The sequence below is a fragment of the Hylobates moloch genome, unplaced genomic scaffold (assembly GCF_009828535.3).
Source record: "Hylobates moloch isolate HMO894 unplaced genomic scaffold, HMol_V3 SCAFFOLD_10, whole genome shotgun sequence".
NCBI lineage: Eukaryota > Metazoa > Chordata > Mammalia > Primates > Hylobatidae > Hylobates > Hylobates moloch.
The window spans coordinates 33,625,586-33,645,583 of record NW_026652285.1 but is presented as its reverse complement, the minus strand read 5'-3'; the positions used below and the strand labels follow the sequence as shown (position 1 = coordinate 33,645,583).

At 33.4% G+C, this 19,998-nt stretch overlaps 1 protein-coding gene across 5 annotated transcripts in view; it reads right to left on the bottom strand.

The window, feature by feature from the left end:
• ZCCHC7 (zinc finger CCHC-type containing 7) overlaps positions 1 to 19,998 on the bottom strand; it is a 238,751-nt gene that overhangs the window by 206,054 nt on the left and 12,699 nt on the right. The gene's annotated exons all lie outside the window — the stretch shown is intronic.

Genomic DNA, 19,998 nt, shown 5'->3' with positions numbered 1-19,998 from the left:
GACCCTAAAAAATAACCACAAATAATAACCACAGGCAGGGTGTGGTGGCTCACACCTGTAATCCCAGCACTTTGGGAGGCCGAGGCTGGCGGATCACCTGAGGTCAGGAGTTCGAGACCAGCCTGGCCAACATGGTGAAACCCTGTGTCTACTAAAAATACTAAAATTAGCCAGGCATGGCGGCAGGCACCTGTGATCCCAGCTACTTGGGAGGCTGAGGCAGAAGAATCGTTTGAACCTGGGAGGCAGAGGTTGCAGTGAGCCGAGATCGCACCAGTGCACTCCAGCCTGGGCAAAAGAGCAAGACTCCATCTCTAAATAAATAAATAAATAACAATAGCAAATAAAAATAAATTTTAAAAAATAAAATTAAGGGAAAAAGGAGTATATTAAAGAAACATAGGAGCCAACTGAAAGCACTCCTAAAAGTCAAAGCTAGAACAATTTAAGCAACACAATAAAGTACTATTAAATTATAACCCAAAACGTAAAGTAAATATCCACAAGTTGATACAAATAAGAATGAATGAATGGGCAAGAACAGACAAATCACCCATAGGAAGAATTCCAAATAATTTTTATAGATATTTCACCCTCAAGAAGGTAGAGCATCAACACTCTCTTCCTTAAGTATGGGCTGTGTATAGTGACTTCCTTCCAAAGAATACTGTTTGGGACGAAGGGGGCAAAAAAGAATACCTTCACAGTAGAGAAACCAGACAAAGACTATCTCAGCAAGGTAATCAAGGCTAACATCAATGACAAATCATGCTGATAGCATTTTATACTTGATGTGATAAGAATGGCACTTTATTTCTGTCTTCCTCCCAAAACCCATAAATGCAGTCTAATGATAATAAAAACATCAAACAAATCCCAACCTGGGGACATTCTATAAAATACCTAACATTCCTCAAAACTGACATGGTCATCAAAAAAAAGGAAAGTCTGAGAAACTGCCACAGCCAAGAGAAGCCTAAGGAGACATAACTAAGTGTAATGTGGTGTCCTGAACAGGATCCTAGAAAAGAAAAAAGAACATTAGGTAAAAACTAAAGAAATCTGAATAATGTATGGACTTTAGTTAATAAGTTATTAATATTGATGCATTAATTTTGACAAATGTACCCAATTAATATAAGATGCTACTAATGGGAAAAACTGAATACAGGGCGCATGACAACTCCCTGTACTATCTTTGCAATTTTTCTGTAAACCAATTTTTCTAAAAAAAAAAACAAAAAAAACCAAACAGCAAACAAAACACAAATGAAGAAAGGCGGAAGTTCAGGTTTATTTTCCTACTAATTTAAAGCAGGTTATTTCATCTTCTATAGCTATTTGGAAATCTTTCTTTAGAGCACTCTAGGGAGAGAAATTCTTTCAATCTCTTTCTACTACATACTACCATTACTGTTATTCTGCCCTAACTGAAGCCCAGGTTGCCAGATCAGATTAGAAAACTGTTGGTCTGGATTCATTTTTTTAAAAGGAGGAAGATTTATGAGACTTTTTACTTTGTGTGAGGAAATACAATGCCAAAATAAAGAACTGCTAATGTAGCACTGAGCTACCAGCAAGTATACTAAGAAACAACCCACAGGATCTAAGTTTACATTCAGAGCTCAAAAAAGCCCCAACATCATCTTAGAGTCGAAGAAAAAAGATTTTTTTTTTTTTTTGAGATGGAGTCTCACTCTGTTACCCAGGCTGGAGTGCAGTGGCACAATCTCGGCTCACTGCAACCTCCGCCTCCCAGGTTCAAGTGATTCTCCTGCCCCAGGCTCCCAAGTAGCTGGGATTACAGGCGTGCACCACCACGTCTGGCGAATTTTTGTATTTTTAGTAGAAACAGGGTTTCACCATGTTTGCCAGGCTGGTCTCAAACTCCTGACCTCAGGTGATCCACCTGCCTTGGCCTCCCAAAGTGCTGGAATTACAGGCGTGAGCCACCACACCCAGCCAGAAAAAGAATTTGTTAAAGATTTAACATATGAAGATGATTTTATAATTGTTCATACAACCTAAGTAGCTAAGTCAAAAAGTAAAATAAAAGCTACCCTTTCCAGTGTCAGCTTTAATGTTTAAAAAACTCAAAATAAAATGAAGTATACAGAATGATCATTTTATATAGAGAAAAGGTTTACTCTCACTGAGAAAGACTTGAAGGATTCTAGCAATTTCTTTCTGACTTCAAATGGAAAAAAGAAATAGATAAGTCGGCTGGGCACGGTGGCTCACGCCTGTAATCCCAGCACTTTGGGAGGCCAAGGCGGGTGGATCACGAGGTCAGGAGATCGACACTATCCTGGCTAACACGGTAAAACCCCGTCTCTACTAAAAATACAAAAAAATTAGCCGGGCGTGGTGGCGGGCACCTGTAGTCCCAGCTCCTCAGGAGGCTTAGGCAGGAGAATGGCGTGAACCCGGGAGGCGGAGCTTGCAGTGAGCTGAGATGGCACCACTGCACTCCAGCCTGAGCGACAGAGCAAGACTCCATCTCAAAAAAAAAAGAACACAGAAATAGATAAGTCATATCTCTATAAATTCCAATGCTACAGGGATTCACAGAAAACACCTACTCAGAAAAACTGTAACTTTCTAAACTGGAAAAATGTCTTCTCAAGCACAGCATATTTTGTAATATTTTACATTATTTATTACAATATTCTGTAATTTTAAAAACCCATAAAACAAACTTCATAGACATTAATTATTACTCATTAAATATGAGCTTTATAGTGTTTGTTATCATTAAAAAACTTAAGAGGACATTTTGGCTGAACCCCTCTTTCCATGCTACACCCCACTAGAAAAGATTTACATTTATATGTGATGCAATGCCTTCTGGGTGTTATTTTAATGTGTGATGCAAAAATATGCTTTTCTGTTCCTGTACTGAGACATAGCTGTTTCTGGCTCACATTTATTATGTGCCCTCTTCTGTGATACAATCTGATTGACCTGCAGAATACATCAAGGGCAATTACTGTCACCATAGAAAAGAACAATGGGTTAAAACAATATCCTTAGAGCAGAACTGGAATTACTATTTAAACGAAATTTCAGATTTAATACATCCAAACAGTTTAAGTTAAATGCAAAAATTATGTGCTTCCACATATATATAGTTAGAGCTGATTTTGTTTACTGGCCCTCAAAATATTTGGAACCTTGTTTGCCTTTCTATATTAAATCTTACGGATTCAACATCTAGAAGATCAATGAGAAAGTAAAACACTGTGGTGTACAGGTGTCCTAAAGCTGTCTGTTCCTATTCCTTTCCTCTCTAACTCCCTTCTCCAACCTGATTAAAAACCTAAAAAGAGCCCAACTGAGAATCCCATGGCCACATACTGAGCATCATTGTAGTCCTAGTGATCCTCCTTTCCTTAGGAGCATTCATTTCTAAAACCCTAATGACACTCTGTCACATTCTTGTGAAAAGGAGAGGAAAAACTGCCATTTAAGGCTGTGTTCATTATAATCAGTGACTTCTTAAAAATGTTTGCATCTAGCAGTGATGTATCTTTGGGATTTCTTTCAGAGTTTGACTCTTTTAGCAGCGTCTTGATTTTTCAGGGAATTTCTGTGCACAGGAAATTTTGAGAAATGCTTGTAATTGCTCAAAACAAAAGAGAACATGGCAACACTGCATTTATGTGTTTCCCATTTTTATTTAAAGTCTGTCAAAGCAACTTACATAGACTTTTATATAAAGGCAAGCTGACACATGAACTATTAAGAACCTCAAACAGTAATATTATGCTAAAGTAGCATATATTACATGTGAAACACTATAATAAGAATCTACAGATGAACTAGAACCATTCTATTCTATGTATAATGTGAGCAAATGTCACCCTAATTTTCTCTCTGTAACCAAAATAGTCTTTTTCCCCAGTAAGAATAGTAATTCCTAGGAACTCCTCGTCTTAAAAGCCTGGAGAGACTTCAAAAAATGTGTAAGGAATTGAAAGCCATGATCTAATTCTTACTTTGATCAGTTTTGTTTGTTGGGGACAGGGGGGTATTTTTTTCTGTTAAAAAAAATAAGTGGGAAAGGAAAATATTATTCAATGATGTTCCCCCAAAACTGTACAATGTTTGGGATATTCAATACAGATATTCTTAAATCTATCATGATGAATTCACCCAATGTGAAACCCAAATTTCTTTGGAAACCCCAAACTAAAGAGTACTTCTTTATTCCTTATGAGTTTCTCCCAATTTATAGAACTAAATTCTATACCATACTGTACAAGATAATCTATGTTTAATTAACTTTAGTGAAATTAAACTATTACAAACTATAAGCAGAAATTAACATTGGGACCCCAGAAGTAATCAATTACACAAAAGCTTTGACTACCCTATAGGACACTATAGAGTAGGTTGTAATACAAACCACTTTAACGGGTCTAGTTTATGTTCAGAATGTATTTAGAACTTTTACCCTCTATTTAATAAACTCACAGTTCATTACCATTTAAAATCAAACAAACTGTGCCCATTCAGCAGCACTGCCACCAACTTAACTCCTAAATAGAACTCTTAGCTACCTTGCTGAATTGCCTTACCTCCTGAAAAAAATTTGCCACTTATATTTCTAGGCCACCTACTTTCTACCACCAATTAGAATGTAGTTTAGACAGTACAAACTGATATGAAATTAGCCTAAGCCTTTGTTTCTCAAACTTTAGAAAATATATAAACCCCTTTAAAAAAAAAAGTTCTCTTGAACATCATATCTGTCCAAAAATCCCAATGAGAAACACTGATTTAAGAAAATGAAGTCTCATCCTATAACAAATGTCTTTCATCTATGAGTTATCACTGCAAAGTGTGACCTTTATAACAGGTACAATCACTTTTTAACATCAAAATAAAAATACAAATTTAAGAAATAATTTAAGAACTAAAAAACCTTTCCCTCCAAATGGGCCCTAGGAGAATGAGGAACTCAGTCTAAGAAAAACCGACTTAATTCAAAATAGAATTTAAAAAGTCTGTTGTTCCTCTAAACATGACATATCCTATCTCCCCTGACACACACCTCTACCCCTCATGAAAGCAGCATCTTTCCTCTCCTGCACCCCATGACTCTATTATGCCACTCACCTCTTACCTCTTTTATTAAGCCATAGGATCAGTGGGGTCCGGGTCTATACCTGATTCATCTTTGTACGTACCAGCACACCTTGCACAGTGATTCACAAAAGGTCCTAGTTATTGTTGGCTAAATGAATACATATCAAATATATATTTTTGGCTATTATTTGCTATCTCTGATTATCTATGCCTTTATTCCCAATCAGTATCACAGAAAACCAAACGTTTACAAATCTTTCAATTCAATGACTACAATATACCTATAAAGTTAAAACAACAATAATACTGACAGAGGCAAGTATAGCTTCTTTTTTCTTCCTCAACATGAAAAAACAATTACTGATAGGATACCAGGTAAAAGTCAGCAAAAAATACAGGAATAAACATCATTATCATCAGTGCTCTTACAGAGCATCTTTATAAAATGGAGGCAAAAACTCCCTTTTAATCAACCTCCAATATGTTATAATGTAGATTTTTTAAAAATGCAATGCTAATAAAAATTAGTTGATAAGTATTTTTTCATTCAAAAGCCACAAATGTTTGATCTGCATTAAAAAGCTATTAAAAAATCAATTCTAACTTACAATTTACTCAAATACCAGTGGTTTCTTAGATGCTAATAAAAAGCACTATATGAGCTACTACTTTTATTCCTAATATGATTGACATGTCTTTTATGAAAGAAAGTCATGTGCACTGCAGGAAATTTAAAAGCCCAAAATGTTAAAGCTCTGAATATAAAATTTAACTAGCAGACTGACTGAAATACTAGATCTCTATTTTTATTCTATTCACTGTTCACTCAACTTCCATTTCTCTTCTTGGGATTTGTTTTTTTTCCCCCTACTCTTATTTTTATTTTTATGGAATAATAAGATACCACCACCTATAGCTCTACATCAGCCAATATTAGACACTTTTAAAACAGCTTGCTTGCTTTCTCTCTCTCTCCCTTTCTGTATTTGCTAGGTCTTACCTGGTTAGACAGAAAAACAAAGCATTAAATAAAAGTGGTTTTTATGGGACAAAACGTTTTTCCATTACATTACAATGTTTATTATCCTAGTGGTCTTAAAATGAAACTATATTATATTCCCAAACTTCCCTTCAACTGTTTTTGAAGTAGCATAATTTGGAGGTGTTTGGGTAGCAATTATCAGGGCTAACTTTTTAATATTGCAATTATTTATTAAATTGATATATATAATTCAATTGTTTACAACAGTTACTATCACATGAAAGATGCTATAGAAACAGAAGTCCCAATGAATTATCTTTGGAATAGCCTGGTCTTCACCTATACTTCCTACTGTTGTTTGAATGTTAATTTCTGGACCTATTCTATTAGATACCTAAAGTTAATTAATTCAACTTTAAGTTAAGAGAGAAGATACAAATAGTTGATGTTATTCCCTATGTTTTCAAAATGTAAGGTCAATCAGTATAAGTACCCACAAATTTTAAATTATTTAAATTATATAAGCATCTGACACTGAGGCAGATTTTCAACTTAACATCTATTTACTTCTTTCAGCTTCCACTGAAGTCAAATACCAAGTAATGAAAAGAGAAATAAAATTTTTAAATCTGTCCTTATCATATTACAAGCACATTAAAGACTTCTCTCTTATTTTCCAAAGAGCTTGACAAAATGGTTCAGTAGCAAAAACTGCATTATTCTCTCAAAAGAAACTACTTTCCTTTTTGATAAACAGCAAACCGCATGAGGAAGTTACCACTGAATTACTTCCTGTTACTTGAAAATGTTCTAACTAACACAGCTACCACACGTTTTTAGTTTTTAAAACAGGGGTGGGATAAGTAAAGGAAGGCTTAATTATTAGACAATAATAAAGCAGGTCTAATTCACCGTATGGTCAAGACAGCCATTTTTCATTTGGAGGATCTAAGTCTTTTTCAAATTATAATGAAAGAAAAATGTAAAACAATCAAACATGCAGACTTTGTAGAAAAGTGTTTCCTCAGAAAATTGGATACACAGATATCAGAAAGCAAGGGCCATCCATTCATTATGACTGAAACCAAAGGAGGAAAACAGCCTATATACAGAACTGTAAGCTTCATAACTATTGGGATCATCAAATTTTTAATATTCAATTCCATAATAAATTATTCTAGGTACCAAAAAACTATGGCAGTAAGCAAAGGACTTAATACAATGATATAATCTAAATAAGGTAAATAAGGTACACCAAAAAGTCTGAGATAAATGAAGCAACTCTCGAAGAGTAAGTTAAAATAGTAATCGCACTTGCTTAAATTAGTATTTATCATTTCTAATGTTTAAAATAAATAAAATACCAAGTCTGAATCAGCCTACAGGTACATTCACTTAAAGATGAATGGATGTGAAAATGTGTGTTCTACACACTTCAACAACAAGATATAAGACTCACTGTCCAAGATAATTATCCACTAGCAAAATAATTCCTATTTTAATTTTGGGTTATATTCCTTGCTTTTAACAGATCAGCATCTCCAATTCAATTTATAGGAACAATTTTTGTTCAAAATTTAACTGAGGCATCTCAGTCTATTAAATGAGGAATATTACTCAACTGAACACTTACTTTAATATGAATTTTTTAAAGTTAAGGATCTAAAGCAACTACCAATCTAACAAGTGATTTTAAAAGTTGGGTATGCTCCTATTTTCTGAACTCAAACAAGTGTGCATTTTTACTTATTTATAATAGCATAAAGAATCAACTTTTAGGCTGCCTCCTTTTCAATTAAGGCTTGTTTACACCTGACAACTATCTTTATCCTAGAACTCTAATGTTCTGCTTTTAATAGCTCAATCTATGTTTCTATCCTAGAAACTGAAAAGGTTTTTTAATTTTGGAGCTTTTTGGTATGTGCCCCTCCTGAACGATAATTACATATTCACAGCAAACTAAATACAATCTTAAGAAGTATGTAAAAGAATCTGAAGTAGACTTCTAGAAACATAAAAGTATTATTTGATATAATAAAGACAGTCTGTTTTTCAGATTAAAAAAATACAACAGGAAAAGGAAAATTTTAAACAATTTACTTAATTTTGCCAATTTTCAACATGGTCCCTTTTTTAATCAAGGTCTACATATTTGAAAAGTTGACTATTAAAATTCTTAATTAATTTAAAAGTACTGTTGTAAAACTTTCCTTTAGCCCATTCAGCCCCTTAACTAATCAAACAAAGAAACAAATATTACAAGACGAAGGTTGACAAAAAATCATAATGAACCTCTCAGATGAGAAACTAATTGGTACTAAGTACACAATGGCTTACATTTAATCCTGTTAATAACCACACAAAAAAAGAAATAAAAGACTCACTTTTCAGTCATCTCTCTGGACCACTGGGCTAAAATAACAGCATGACTAAATCTGACATTGACCCCGTGGCCCTGCTAGGAGTTAAAAGAATTCCTTTGAGTCTTCTGAGGCCTGTTTTCAACTGCTCCAGAAGGGGTGGGCTAGGCATACACACTTGTTAGCCTTCTTTACAGTAACAGGTCAAATTAGAAATGGTCATATACACTGTAATATACACTAGCTCTTACTTTAGACTTGAAGTCTGTACCTTACAACAAAAGTACAAGAAAGAACAATAAAATAATAACACCTGGATGATAAAATGTCATAGATGGATCATATATAACTGGAAAGGTGAGAACGTATCAAGGCAGTAACACATTACTGAAAGGAAATTTATAAAACAGTAAGAATATTATCTAAATCAACAAGACTGAAATTGAGACAAAGTACCAAGATGGATCACTAAACTTTAAGAAAGAAAAATATCATGTATAAATTTTTCTAGATTTATCACAAAAGTGTTTTCAGCAAGCTTACTAAATTAAAATACGTTTAATTATTTTGTGAAGTTTTGCAAGCTTTTGTGACATGAACCCACAAATAACATATGATGTTAGGATGACATAAATCTGCCTGAAAGCAGTTACTTGTTCCCTTTCATCCCTTTTCAAAATACAACTTATGATTTTCAACAAGGAAGATATTAGCATTCACACCTTCCTCTCTAACTAGTCATTGAAAATAATTATGGATATGGATTTACTATACTTGACCAGATTTCTCTCATTCTTGTATTAGCACTTTTAAATTAAGTACATTTTCTTAAATAAAATAAAATAAAATGCTAGGCCTTACTCTTATTTCACAAAGTCTAATCACTGAAAATGTAAGTAAGCCAATCACTAGCATATTTTATGTATTTCCCTTAAGTTCTTTCAATTTAAAGAAAGTATGGCTTCAGTTAATTTACGTCAACATTTAAAATTAAAAAGTCTAAATTTTCTGAATACTGAAAGTCCACAGATGTCCTTACAAGAAACAAAATTATTACACACCAAGGATATTTTAATTCTAAACAGTCTCTGCCACAAAATATCAAAATTAATTTCACATAATTTAATTTCTGTACTCGTAATCCTTTTATAATTTTTAGTTTACATATTAATAAAATCAAAATATCATAATCAAAAAATTACTTTACTGAACACATAACTTCATTGAACATTAGCAATTAGCCTCGAGGCACTCTTTTCTTAATTTGTAAGACCTTAAATTTAGGATAAAAATAAGAGTTAAAATTTTAACATTTACCATAACGAAATTTTGTGAAATCTGTCAAATTTGAAGTAATCTCTTAGAAAAAAAAGAGTTTAGGCACTCTATGTTTTGAAAATCTATAATGGCATAGATATTTCCACCTGTTAGGTGGCGGCATTTTGGGTAGGGGGTTTTCTTTCCCAATTCTCATTCTGTTCTCACCTCCTATTTTCTCTCATACACAGAATATTATTTTTCAGGAACTATCTACTAGAACACCGAGACATAAAGGCAATCAGCAATATGAGAATTAGAAAATATTTCACAAACAAATCCGAATTTAAAACTCTAATTCAGAGCCTACTTTTCTGAACAGAAAACACTAAAGCTAAAACAGTTTCCACACAACACCATGTAATTTTACCATCATTGGCTAACCTTCATAGCATTTTTTGGCCTAAAAAAAATCATGAATTAAAGTATTTCGATCATACTTCAATAGTTACCATACATGTTTAGCCATTCAGTTTTAAAAGAATCTTCCACCCACTGCCAAAAGAAAAAAGAAAGAGGAAGAACAAAAAAGAATTCCCACAAAACGAGAGTTTCAAATAAAGACTGGAAAAGGCATCAAGCAATCATGACCTTTAAAAAAAAAAAAACGTTGTCTGACAATTGTCTGTGAAGTTTTTTAACAGCATAAAAGCACTTCACCAGTTTGTTCTTTCCTTAATAAATTTCAAGTTTGGCTCTACAGTGTTCTCCTAGTAAGGCCACACACAATAAAACCCAGGCACTGAGCTTTAAGAATTAATAACATTTTCCATGAACATTTGCTAGTAAAACATGCTAACAGAATTAATTCCTTATTTTTAAAGCTGTATACTTGCGTTGGACCACTTTTATATCACAGGTTATACCTTGATTTGATGTGCTGAATACTAGAAATATATTTTAGGTTATTCATGTTTCTCAATAATTACATATGAATATTATAAAATTACAATACATCTTTTAAAATACTTTAAAAGGGGGAATAGTTTTACAAACTCATGAAGCCTATATAACTATAATCAAAGACTAGAAATTCAAAAGATTATTTTAATTGGCATGGACAAAACAGCTAATTAAGACTATCAGGATACATTTTCTCCTTAGTTTGAAACTCACTGATTTAAAAGAAATTGCTTTTTGAGAAGTCATTTGATAGAAATCAAAACGTGAAGCACAGTAACTAGAAAATAGCAAAAATAAAGAAAACAAAATTCAATGATGCTATTTATTTCTTGGTAATTACAAATTCTATAAATCAGTTTCATATTCTAAGAGCACTATATCCACAAGAAAAAACCTGTAATTAACAGACACAGAAAGAAGGCTTGCCCTTACCCCAATTCCCAAAGTCCTTAACAGATATCCAGAAAGAGCATTTTAGACACCTCACAACCATGAGGTACAATCAAAGGAAAAAAATCTAAAATTATAAATTATCAAAATTACTCTTTTCCCTATGTATCAACATTACAAGGTTTTTTTTAGCCTATTAACAGTACATCATAACATCATTTTTCCTGATAGATTAGGAAATTATTAGAATTTTTTAATGGTAAAAAGGATCTCTTTATTATTTTATGTTAATTTAGCAAATACAAAATTCAGTTAAATGTTACTGTATGATACCAGCCTCACAAAACAACTGTAAAACAGAAGTAGCTTTGATCACAATAATTTGATATTTTAAAGCCTGTGAATATTAATGAAAAAGTATTTTGGAGAGATGTTGGGAATAGAGACCTCTACTTTTGACTTCTAACAGTAACTAAATTGCCATAGCACTTCAAGGACTTAAATTCAGCAGTACAAAATTACTTCATAAAACAAAATTCCTCACATTTGAAAGTATGCAAGTTTTGCCAAGAAAAAGCAAACTCTTAAGATCTGGTCAAAGTAAAAATGTGTCCACCATCAAAGGCATGTTCATATGCTTATTTGAATATATACACACTGTGGACCACAAAATTGAATGTAAGAGAAATCACATTATCAGATTACAACTGATTTCTTGTAAACAACTTTTTAATATACAATAATATTTAAATTAAAGATTTATAACAGTACCACTTACTGTTAATTAATATTTCTAGTATTAACTTGGTTACACTATAAAATAACATTTTTATTCCAACAGTAAAGTGACCATGAATAGAAATTTTCAGGATTCATAATTTCCCATCAATTTCATGCATAACGCTAACATATCTTTTCAGCTTCTCAATGGCTCAAAAATTAAATTGCTTCTGTTATTAAGAAAACAAAACCAAGAACAAAATTAGTTTTCCCCTGCTAGTCCCCATGGATCTAAGTATCACACAATAATTCTTTCCAATCTGCAAAACAAAACAACACACAAATAGATGGGCTAAGGAAGAAAGATCAAAACAAAGAAACAAATTTAAAAAAAAAATCCCCTTTTCCTTTAGCAATCAACAAAATGACAAAAAAGAAAAAGTGGAAAAGTCACCAAGAATATATGACCATGTAAGCATGGGCACTCTTGCAGAAAACCAAGTCTGTAACCGAAAGCCATGGGAAATTTAAATTAGAGCAAACGGCCACAATAGGCAGAGAATCTGTATGGATAAAAAGGGACTGCTGAGGTTGCAGGTATACTACTAAAGATCTTTTGAGATTTCCAAACAAATTTTATTGGTTTTAATAAATTCTAAAAATAAGAAATAAGTATGCACATTATACTGTAAGCATTAAATTTTTTCCGTTTAATCAAAATACACATGTATGTGATATATCTAAAAGAAGAGGAAGAAAAGATTCTCTTTGCTTAATACTGCTTTAGAAATTTGCTTCACAAACCTATCTCCTTCTATGTTTAAATAATCTTAACAGAATTTAAAAATTTAACAAAATGAAGGCCCTTCACTGCTGATGCTAACCTAACTGGTGGCACAATCACAGAGTTGAATTGCAATCGACTTGAACTCCTCTGACCACCCGGTACAGAATTATACACCAAAGTCAGTTTAACTAACCAACATGGTTTGAAAATTAGATGACCTGTGGTACAATCACTTACATTTCTTCTGTTAAATCTGATAATAAAGAAAACCTCCCAAACTGAATCATCTCAAACAGAAAAATAAAGGGATTAATACAACTTTAAAATGTCATGGTATTAAGAACATGAATATTCCACAACCAAGTAAGTACCTGATGGATCTCTACCACTCACCTATCCAGAAACTTTTAAATTGAATATTTTGAACCTTTAAAAGTATTTCATACACATAAGAACCAATAATACCAGACTAAAATATGATTATACAACACATTTACAGTAATATTTAAGTTATATTTATTCTCCCACAAAATTTATATGATTTTTTAAGCAAACCAAAAGGGCTGAGGTATTGAATGAAGAGCAAAATATTCAATTATATGGGAGTAAGGATGTCTTTCAAGTTCTTATCAGAACAACGAATTTTTATTAGCAATTAAAATCCTCTTTAAAAGTAGGAAGTAATGCTATTTCTAAATAAAACCATTGACGAAAGTTCATTTATGTTAAATCAGACCATTTAATACTAAAAACCGGCTAGTGCAGGATTAAGGACTAACTTACAGGATTGATTGTGGTTGCACATCTTCTCTTTAAAGAAAATCTCCTTTCTTTAGTTAAATGTATATGTATGTCATGTTCTTCTATATCCTGAATTCCTCACCTGGTTTTTTAAAGCATAATTTGTATTACATTAGCACTATCATATTATCAGTCATAACCAGTCTATTTCGTATCTTAAGAAATTCTCATTAACTACCAATATAGAAAAAGTATTGAAAAGTTTTCAAGAGTTGGAGCTTTCCCTCCCTATCATATATAATTCTGTTGCAAGCACTATTTAGTTACAAAACAAAAATGACTTAAGGGAACTGCCAATAAAAATATTTTCCCTTAATAAATACCTCTTAAGCTACTTAACATCCATTCTTTCACACTGAGGTGGTTATAAGTTAATTGTATATTTAAGCAAAAGCGAGGGAGGAGAAGTACAAATGATTTTCACTATCACAGATTTATGCTGTCTTCCCTTAAAATGTGCTGGCAAAACACAAGATTAAGAACAGATGCTCTCAAGTCCACAATAAACTAATTTTCCAAACTAACAAAAGTTGGAATTCTAAGGTAAGAATTTGTTATAGAAATAAAAGCTATACATTTAGCAGACAAGATCCACTTTAAAACAATTATTACATTTAGAATCCAAATCTATATAATAGAAATAATTTTTATCTCTAGAATTACATCTCCATCCAGAACCAATGCTGTTAGATCAAGATTCAAACTAAAAAGCAAGTCAAATCTATTCCTTTAGGTATTCTTAAGCATATGATTTAAAAAGAAAATGTGACATAATACATGGTGGATGCCCAATTAAAATATTTATTTCTTAACTATTTGCAGAATCAACAAATATCTGGCAAGTAACTCAAAATGCCAAAAGCTTAACCATGCCAATATCTTTAATTTATAACGAAACAAAGATAAATAATAATGAAGAGATTTAAAACGTTAGGCTGAAAACTTCCATCAAGTCCATACTTTTGCTTCATTAATAAGTCTTAACCACCAAGAAAGCATTTATAAGAGATTACTACTTTGAAATTAAATTTAGTAAAGTCTTAAAAACAGGATCTCCTACTTACAGAATATGAATTATCTGAGCAGCCTCTACTCTAAGAAGGGGAAATAATGATTAAATGTTCTCCATTCTATATTCCTTTGGAAAAAAGTTTTACTGTCTAATCATATGTAGCTCACATCAAATTTACTTTCTGACCATAAAAATACACTGTCTATATAAATCATACTTATCTTCTTAGATAAGTGACCACTATATGCAATAATTATTTTTATAATAAACAAAAGCTACAAGAAAATTATATATAAACACTCTTCACTTAAAAAGACATCAGGATTCAAGCTCTTCTGACAAGGAAGAAAATGTTGTCCATCTAATTTTATGCTTCTCCATTCTAAAAAAAAAAAAAAAATACAAACCTGTAGATAAGGTGAGTAACATTTTAATGGCAACTAAACTAAGTCATTAGTTCGATAAATACATATCATGGTATTTCTTTTTAAGCAGTTTCCAATGAATTTAGTATATCTTACATGAAAATCAAATCAGTTACTAAAAGAAATGTATTTTTTTAAAGTAAAATTTAATTCTCTCCCTGGGTACTTAACATTGTTGAAAAGAAAACTGTAAATGAATTTAGATTAAAAGTCATAAATTAACTTTGAAAGACTGCATCCCTATGTTGCTGATCTACAGTGAAATCACAGAAATTAGCGACATACAATATCAACATTCCAAAATGTTATTAAAATCCAACCCAAAGCTGCATGGGACTTCTGGGGTTTCTAATGAGATTTTCATTCTGCTGAACAATGGCCATAAAAAGCTTTCTTCAAACCTCACTCCATTCACAAGTAAAGTTGAAACTGAACATTTGTATTTCTTCTCTGCCTATGACAACTTCACCTTGGAACAGTGAATAACACAGCTCAAGTCATTATGCTAATTAGAAATTAAATAAAAAGATGCCCTAACAATAGTTAAGTGTAAGGTGACATGCTACAACTAAAGACACAGTTCAAAAGCAGCTTTAGGAATTGTACAGCACAGGCTTACAAAAGCTGAAAACATCAGAGAGGGAGTTCCTTGATGCTCCTGGTGACTAGAATTCTAGCATGTGGCCATTTTTCAATCATAAGGCAGAAATTAAACTATACATTAATAAGAAGTATGTCACATGGCAATACACTCTTATGACCTGTTAGGGTATAAAATGTCTCAAGAAACTACTGAAATTAAGACGATGAATGCAAAAGGAGGGGAAAAAACACCACTTTAATGATCTGAGAAGTTACTGAAGGCAAAGTTTAATGTATTGTTTCCAAACTAACAAAATAATGATCCTTTCCTATGTTAAAAGATTATAAGGAAGAACACAACCATGAGGAGCGAAAGTTGTACCTTAAGACCTGCTCTACTCTGAACAGCCCTGCACAAAATACACTTTACACAGCTGGTCAGGTCCTTTGACTAACCTCTGGTCCAATTAATTTTAAAAGAAAAAAGGAGATATGTACGCAAAAAACAGGCAGAAAGCAATGAAATAAAATTATGACTAAGAAATCTTCCAACAGGATTCTGAATATATACAGAACATAAATAATCCTTTCTTGTTCAGGCAGAGGTGGCTTCTAAAAAGATATACTATTAGAACATTTCATCATATCTAGCCACACATAAACATGAATGGCACATACAGTCTTAAGTTTCTACTAAGGGCTTCACCTTCTATTTTTAGCTGCATTTAACCTAAACTTCAAGTCCTACCCATTTTTCAAAACTCAAATTCAAAGGGTTCCTTTTCAATTCAGTCTTGTACTTTGCCTATCTACTTTTTAATCTTTTTAAAAAATCTACTGCATTCACCTGGAATGATTACATATTCTGCTGCAGCATCTCATATATTTGTAGAAATGCATTTAACTCTGGTTTTACAGTGAACTTTCCATACTGTCATGCATTTTAGGATTTCAAAAGGCAAAAAGTACATGGCAATTTTTGAATCCCAATACCTTAATGGTACAGTGGCTTGTACATTGTAAGCACCCAGTAATATCTGGAAAGATTTTAAGATTTCAGAATTAAGTTCAATGTCATCAACTAGCAGATCATAAAATGTCACCAAATTAAATTTCTTTAGGGATAGCACCATACTAGAGACATGTTGTTCAAAAGCAACTTGGCGCCAGGCTCGGTGGCTCATGCCTGTAAGCACAACACTTTGGGAGGCCAAGGTGGGAGCTTGAGCTCAGGAGTTCAAGACAAGCGTAGGCAACATGGTGAGACACTGTCTCTACAAAACAAAACAACACAAAACAAAAAAATCAAGTGGGGCCAGGGGTGGTGACTCACACCTGTAAATCCCAGCACTTTGGGAGGCTGAGGTGGGCAGCTCGCTTGAACCAAGAGCTCAAGATCAGCAACATGAGCAACATGGTGAACATAGGCAAAATGGTGAAACTCCATCTAACTCCATACAAAAAATTAGCAGGGCATGGTGGCCCACATCTGTAGTCTCAGCTACCTGTGAGGTTGAGGTAGGAGGATCACCTCAGCCCAGGAGGTCAAGGCTACAGTGACCCATGACTGCAATACTGTACTCCTGCCTGGGTGAGAGCGAGACAGAGAGAGAGAGATTGCGGGTGGGGCAGGGGTGGGGCAGGGGTGGGGCGGGAGAGAGACACCCTGTCTGAAAAAAAAAAACGACAACAAACAAAAAAAAAAGTGGAAGCTATAAGCTCATGTTTGCCACAATGATCATGAACCTATCATGTAACTATGAAGACTTTTATCAAAATATTTTCCTATGACATTAAGCCTACCAATATCTCATTTTTATGACTTTAATAAAATAAAACGTATTTTTTACCAATAAAGAAATTAAGTTACCCAAAGTCAAAGTTGGCCAACTGTACAGTTGTAATAGACCCAATAACAACCACTAATTGAGAACCTATGACCATTACACCTCATTCAGAAGTGACCTTTTGAACTAAGAACTGAGAGATAAGTAGATATATCAGCCAGGCAAGGTAGAAACTAATCCACACAGGAAAAGAAAAACAAACAAAAAAAACACATATGTAAAGACCCAGATCAAACAAAATGATTTACTAGAAAACATAAAATTCAAATAGGTGACCCACACTATTCAAATTTTAATTAGATATCCAGTCTTGGTTGAGTGCCTAATGAATGCAGGAATTCAACAATGGCCTCTAGATGAGTTCTTCATCCTTTGAAATTATATCCAAAACTTCTGTGTGTATAGTTTTGGAAGAAAAAGGGATTTAACACAAAATAGTTAAAACACTTTCTGCCATAAGTGTTGAAGCCATAATTTCACTTCAGTTTCAAAAGCCATTTACCTTAATCAAGCAATTATTTCACTTTAAATAATACTATGTAAAGAGCTCTACTCTATACACAAAGGCAGAACTGCAAGTAAATTTACCTAAGGGAAAAAATAAATAAATAAACAAATTTACCTACGATTTGTTAGGTATCCCAGATGTGCCAAATGCTGACAAACTAAAGGGGTTGTGTGCCAAATTATACATACTGAAGGAGCTCTACATTAACACAAAATTCTACACCATAACAGTCATAAACCAGGAACTAATATGGCTTCTTCAACTCTTAAAAATACCATATTCTTCCTTTTGCAGAAGGCATTTTTCTTTTTAAAACCTGAGCCTATTAATTTTTTGCTAAACCTAGATATTTCAAAATTACCAAATGATAAAAAAAATTATAACCAGGAATAAGAACAAAGCATGCTTCTGAAAGTGGAATTAGACTATTATTTATTTGTTTAAAATATATTTTAAGACTGTAACAAGTGCATTATTCATCAACTATTTTAAATTACTATTCATTCACTTTCAAAAAATATTTATTACATGCCTAATGTGCCCAGCTCAGATTAGTGTAGAAGATACAAAAACAGTTCATAGTCCTAGAAATAAGAAATATTAAATATCTTTATATAGGACTATGGATTGATCACCAGGATATACGGCTAAGAGAAAAAAATAAGGTTAGAGAAAAGAGTAGATAGTATGCCACTATTTATTAAGAAAGAGGGCCGGGTATGGTGGCTCATGCCTGTAATCCTAGCACTTTGGGAGGCCGAGGTGGGTGGATCACCTGAGGTCGGGAGTTTGAGACCAGCCTGACCAGCATGGAGAAACCCCGTCTCTACTAAAAATACAAAAATCAGCCGGGCATGGTGGCACATGCCTGTAATCCCAGCTACTCGGGAGGCTGAGGCAGAAGAATCACTTGAACCCGGGAGGTGGAAGTTGTGGTGAGCCAAGATTGCGCCAACTGCACTCGAGCCTGGGCAACAAGAGCAAAACTCCGTCTCAAAAAATAAAACAACAACAAAAAACAACAACAAAAAACAAGGGCAAGAGTGTACAAAGATATACACATGCAAGGACAAATCAACAATTTTCTCTTAATTCTCAAAATTCTCATAAGGGGAAGGGCAGGAACAGGATGGCGACTGGACAGAGGTTTGCCTTCTCTGGATAGATTTTATCATGTTTTGCTGATTTGAATCTGGAAACTTATACATATTTTACATGATTATAAAAGAAAACCAAATTTTTAAAAGACAATTCTAAAAAATAATGTATCAAAAGCAAAGTGAAACAAACGAACCTGTGTATCAAACTGATGATGTAACAACAGAGAGAAAATCTGAATTTAATCAAGCTTCTAGATCTAACTATCAATTCACAGGAAAGACAGAGGACAGTAGAACATGTTAAGCAATACTACAAAATTCAGACCATTGGAAATTCTAGAAGACAAAGAATCTAGGTATTACAACAAATTACAAGAAATTAAAAAAAGAGATTAAGGGGAACCTATACATTAAAGGACACTTAAGTTTAACAGCCAATTACAGTACCTGGATTGGATCGAATTCAAATAATCTGTAAGAAAAAAAAATTAGGAGCCAGTGTAGGAAACCTGAACACTGGCTAGGTATGTGATGATGAAAGAATTACCGGGAATTTGTTTACCTATGATAATATGATTAAATATATACATATTTAATTCCAGCACTTTGGGAGGCCAAGGCGGGCGGATAACCTGCGGTCAGGAGTTCAAGACCAGCCTGGCCAACATGGTGAAACCCCGTTTCTACTAAAAATACAAAAATTAGCTGGGCGTGGTGGCGCGCGCCTGTAATTGCTGAGGTGGAAGGCTGAGGTGGAAGAATCACTTGAATCTGGGAGGCAGAGGTTGCAGTGAGCCATGATAACGCCACCGCACTCCAGGCTGGGTGACACAGCGAGACTCCGTCTCAGAAAAAAAATAAAAAATTTTAAATTTTTAAATTAAAAAAAATAAAAATTTTTAAATTTTTAAATTTTAAAAAAATAAAATACAAAATACAAAAATTAGCCAAGCGTGATAGCTGGTACTTGCATTCACAGCTATTCAGGCAGCTAAGGTGGAAGAATTGCTTGAACCCAGGTGGCAGAGGTTGCAGTGAGCCGAGACTGTGCCACTGCAATCCACCCTGGGCGACAGAGCAAGACTGTCTCTCAAAAAAAAAAAAAAAGAAAAGAAAAAAAGAAAATATTCCAGACCAAAAAAAATTGCATCTCTACTTAATGTGTACATTTTT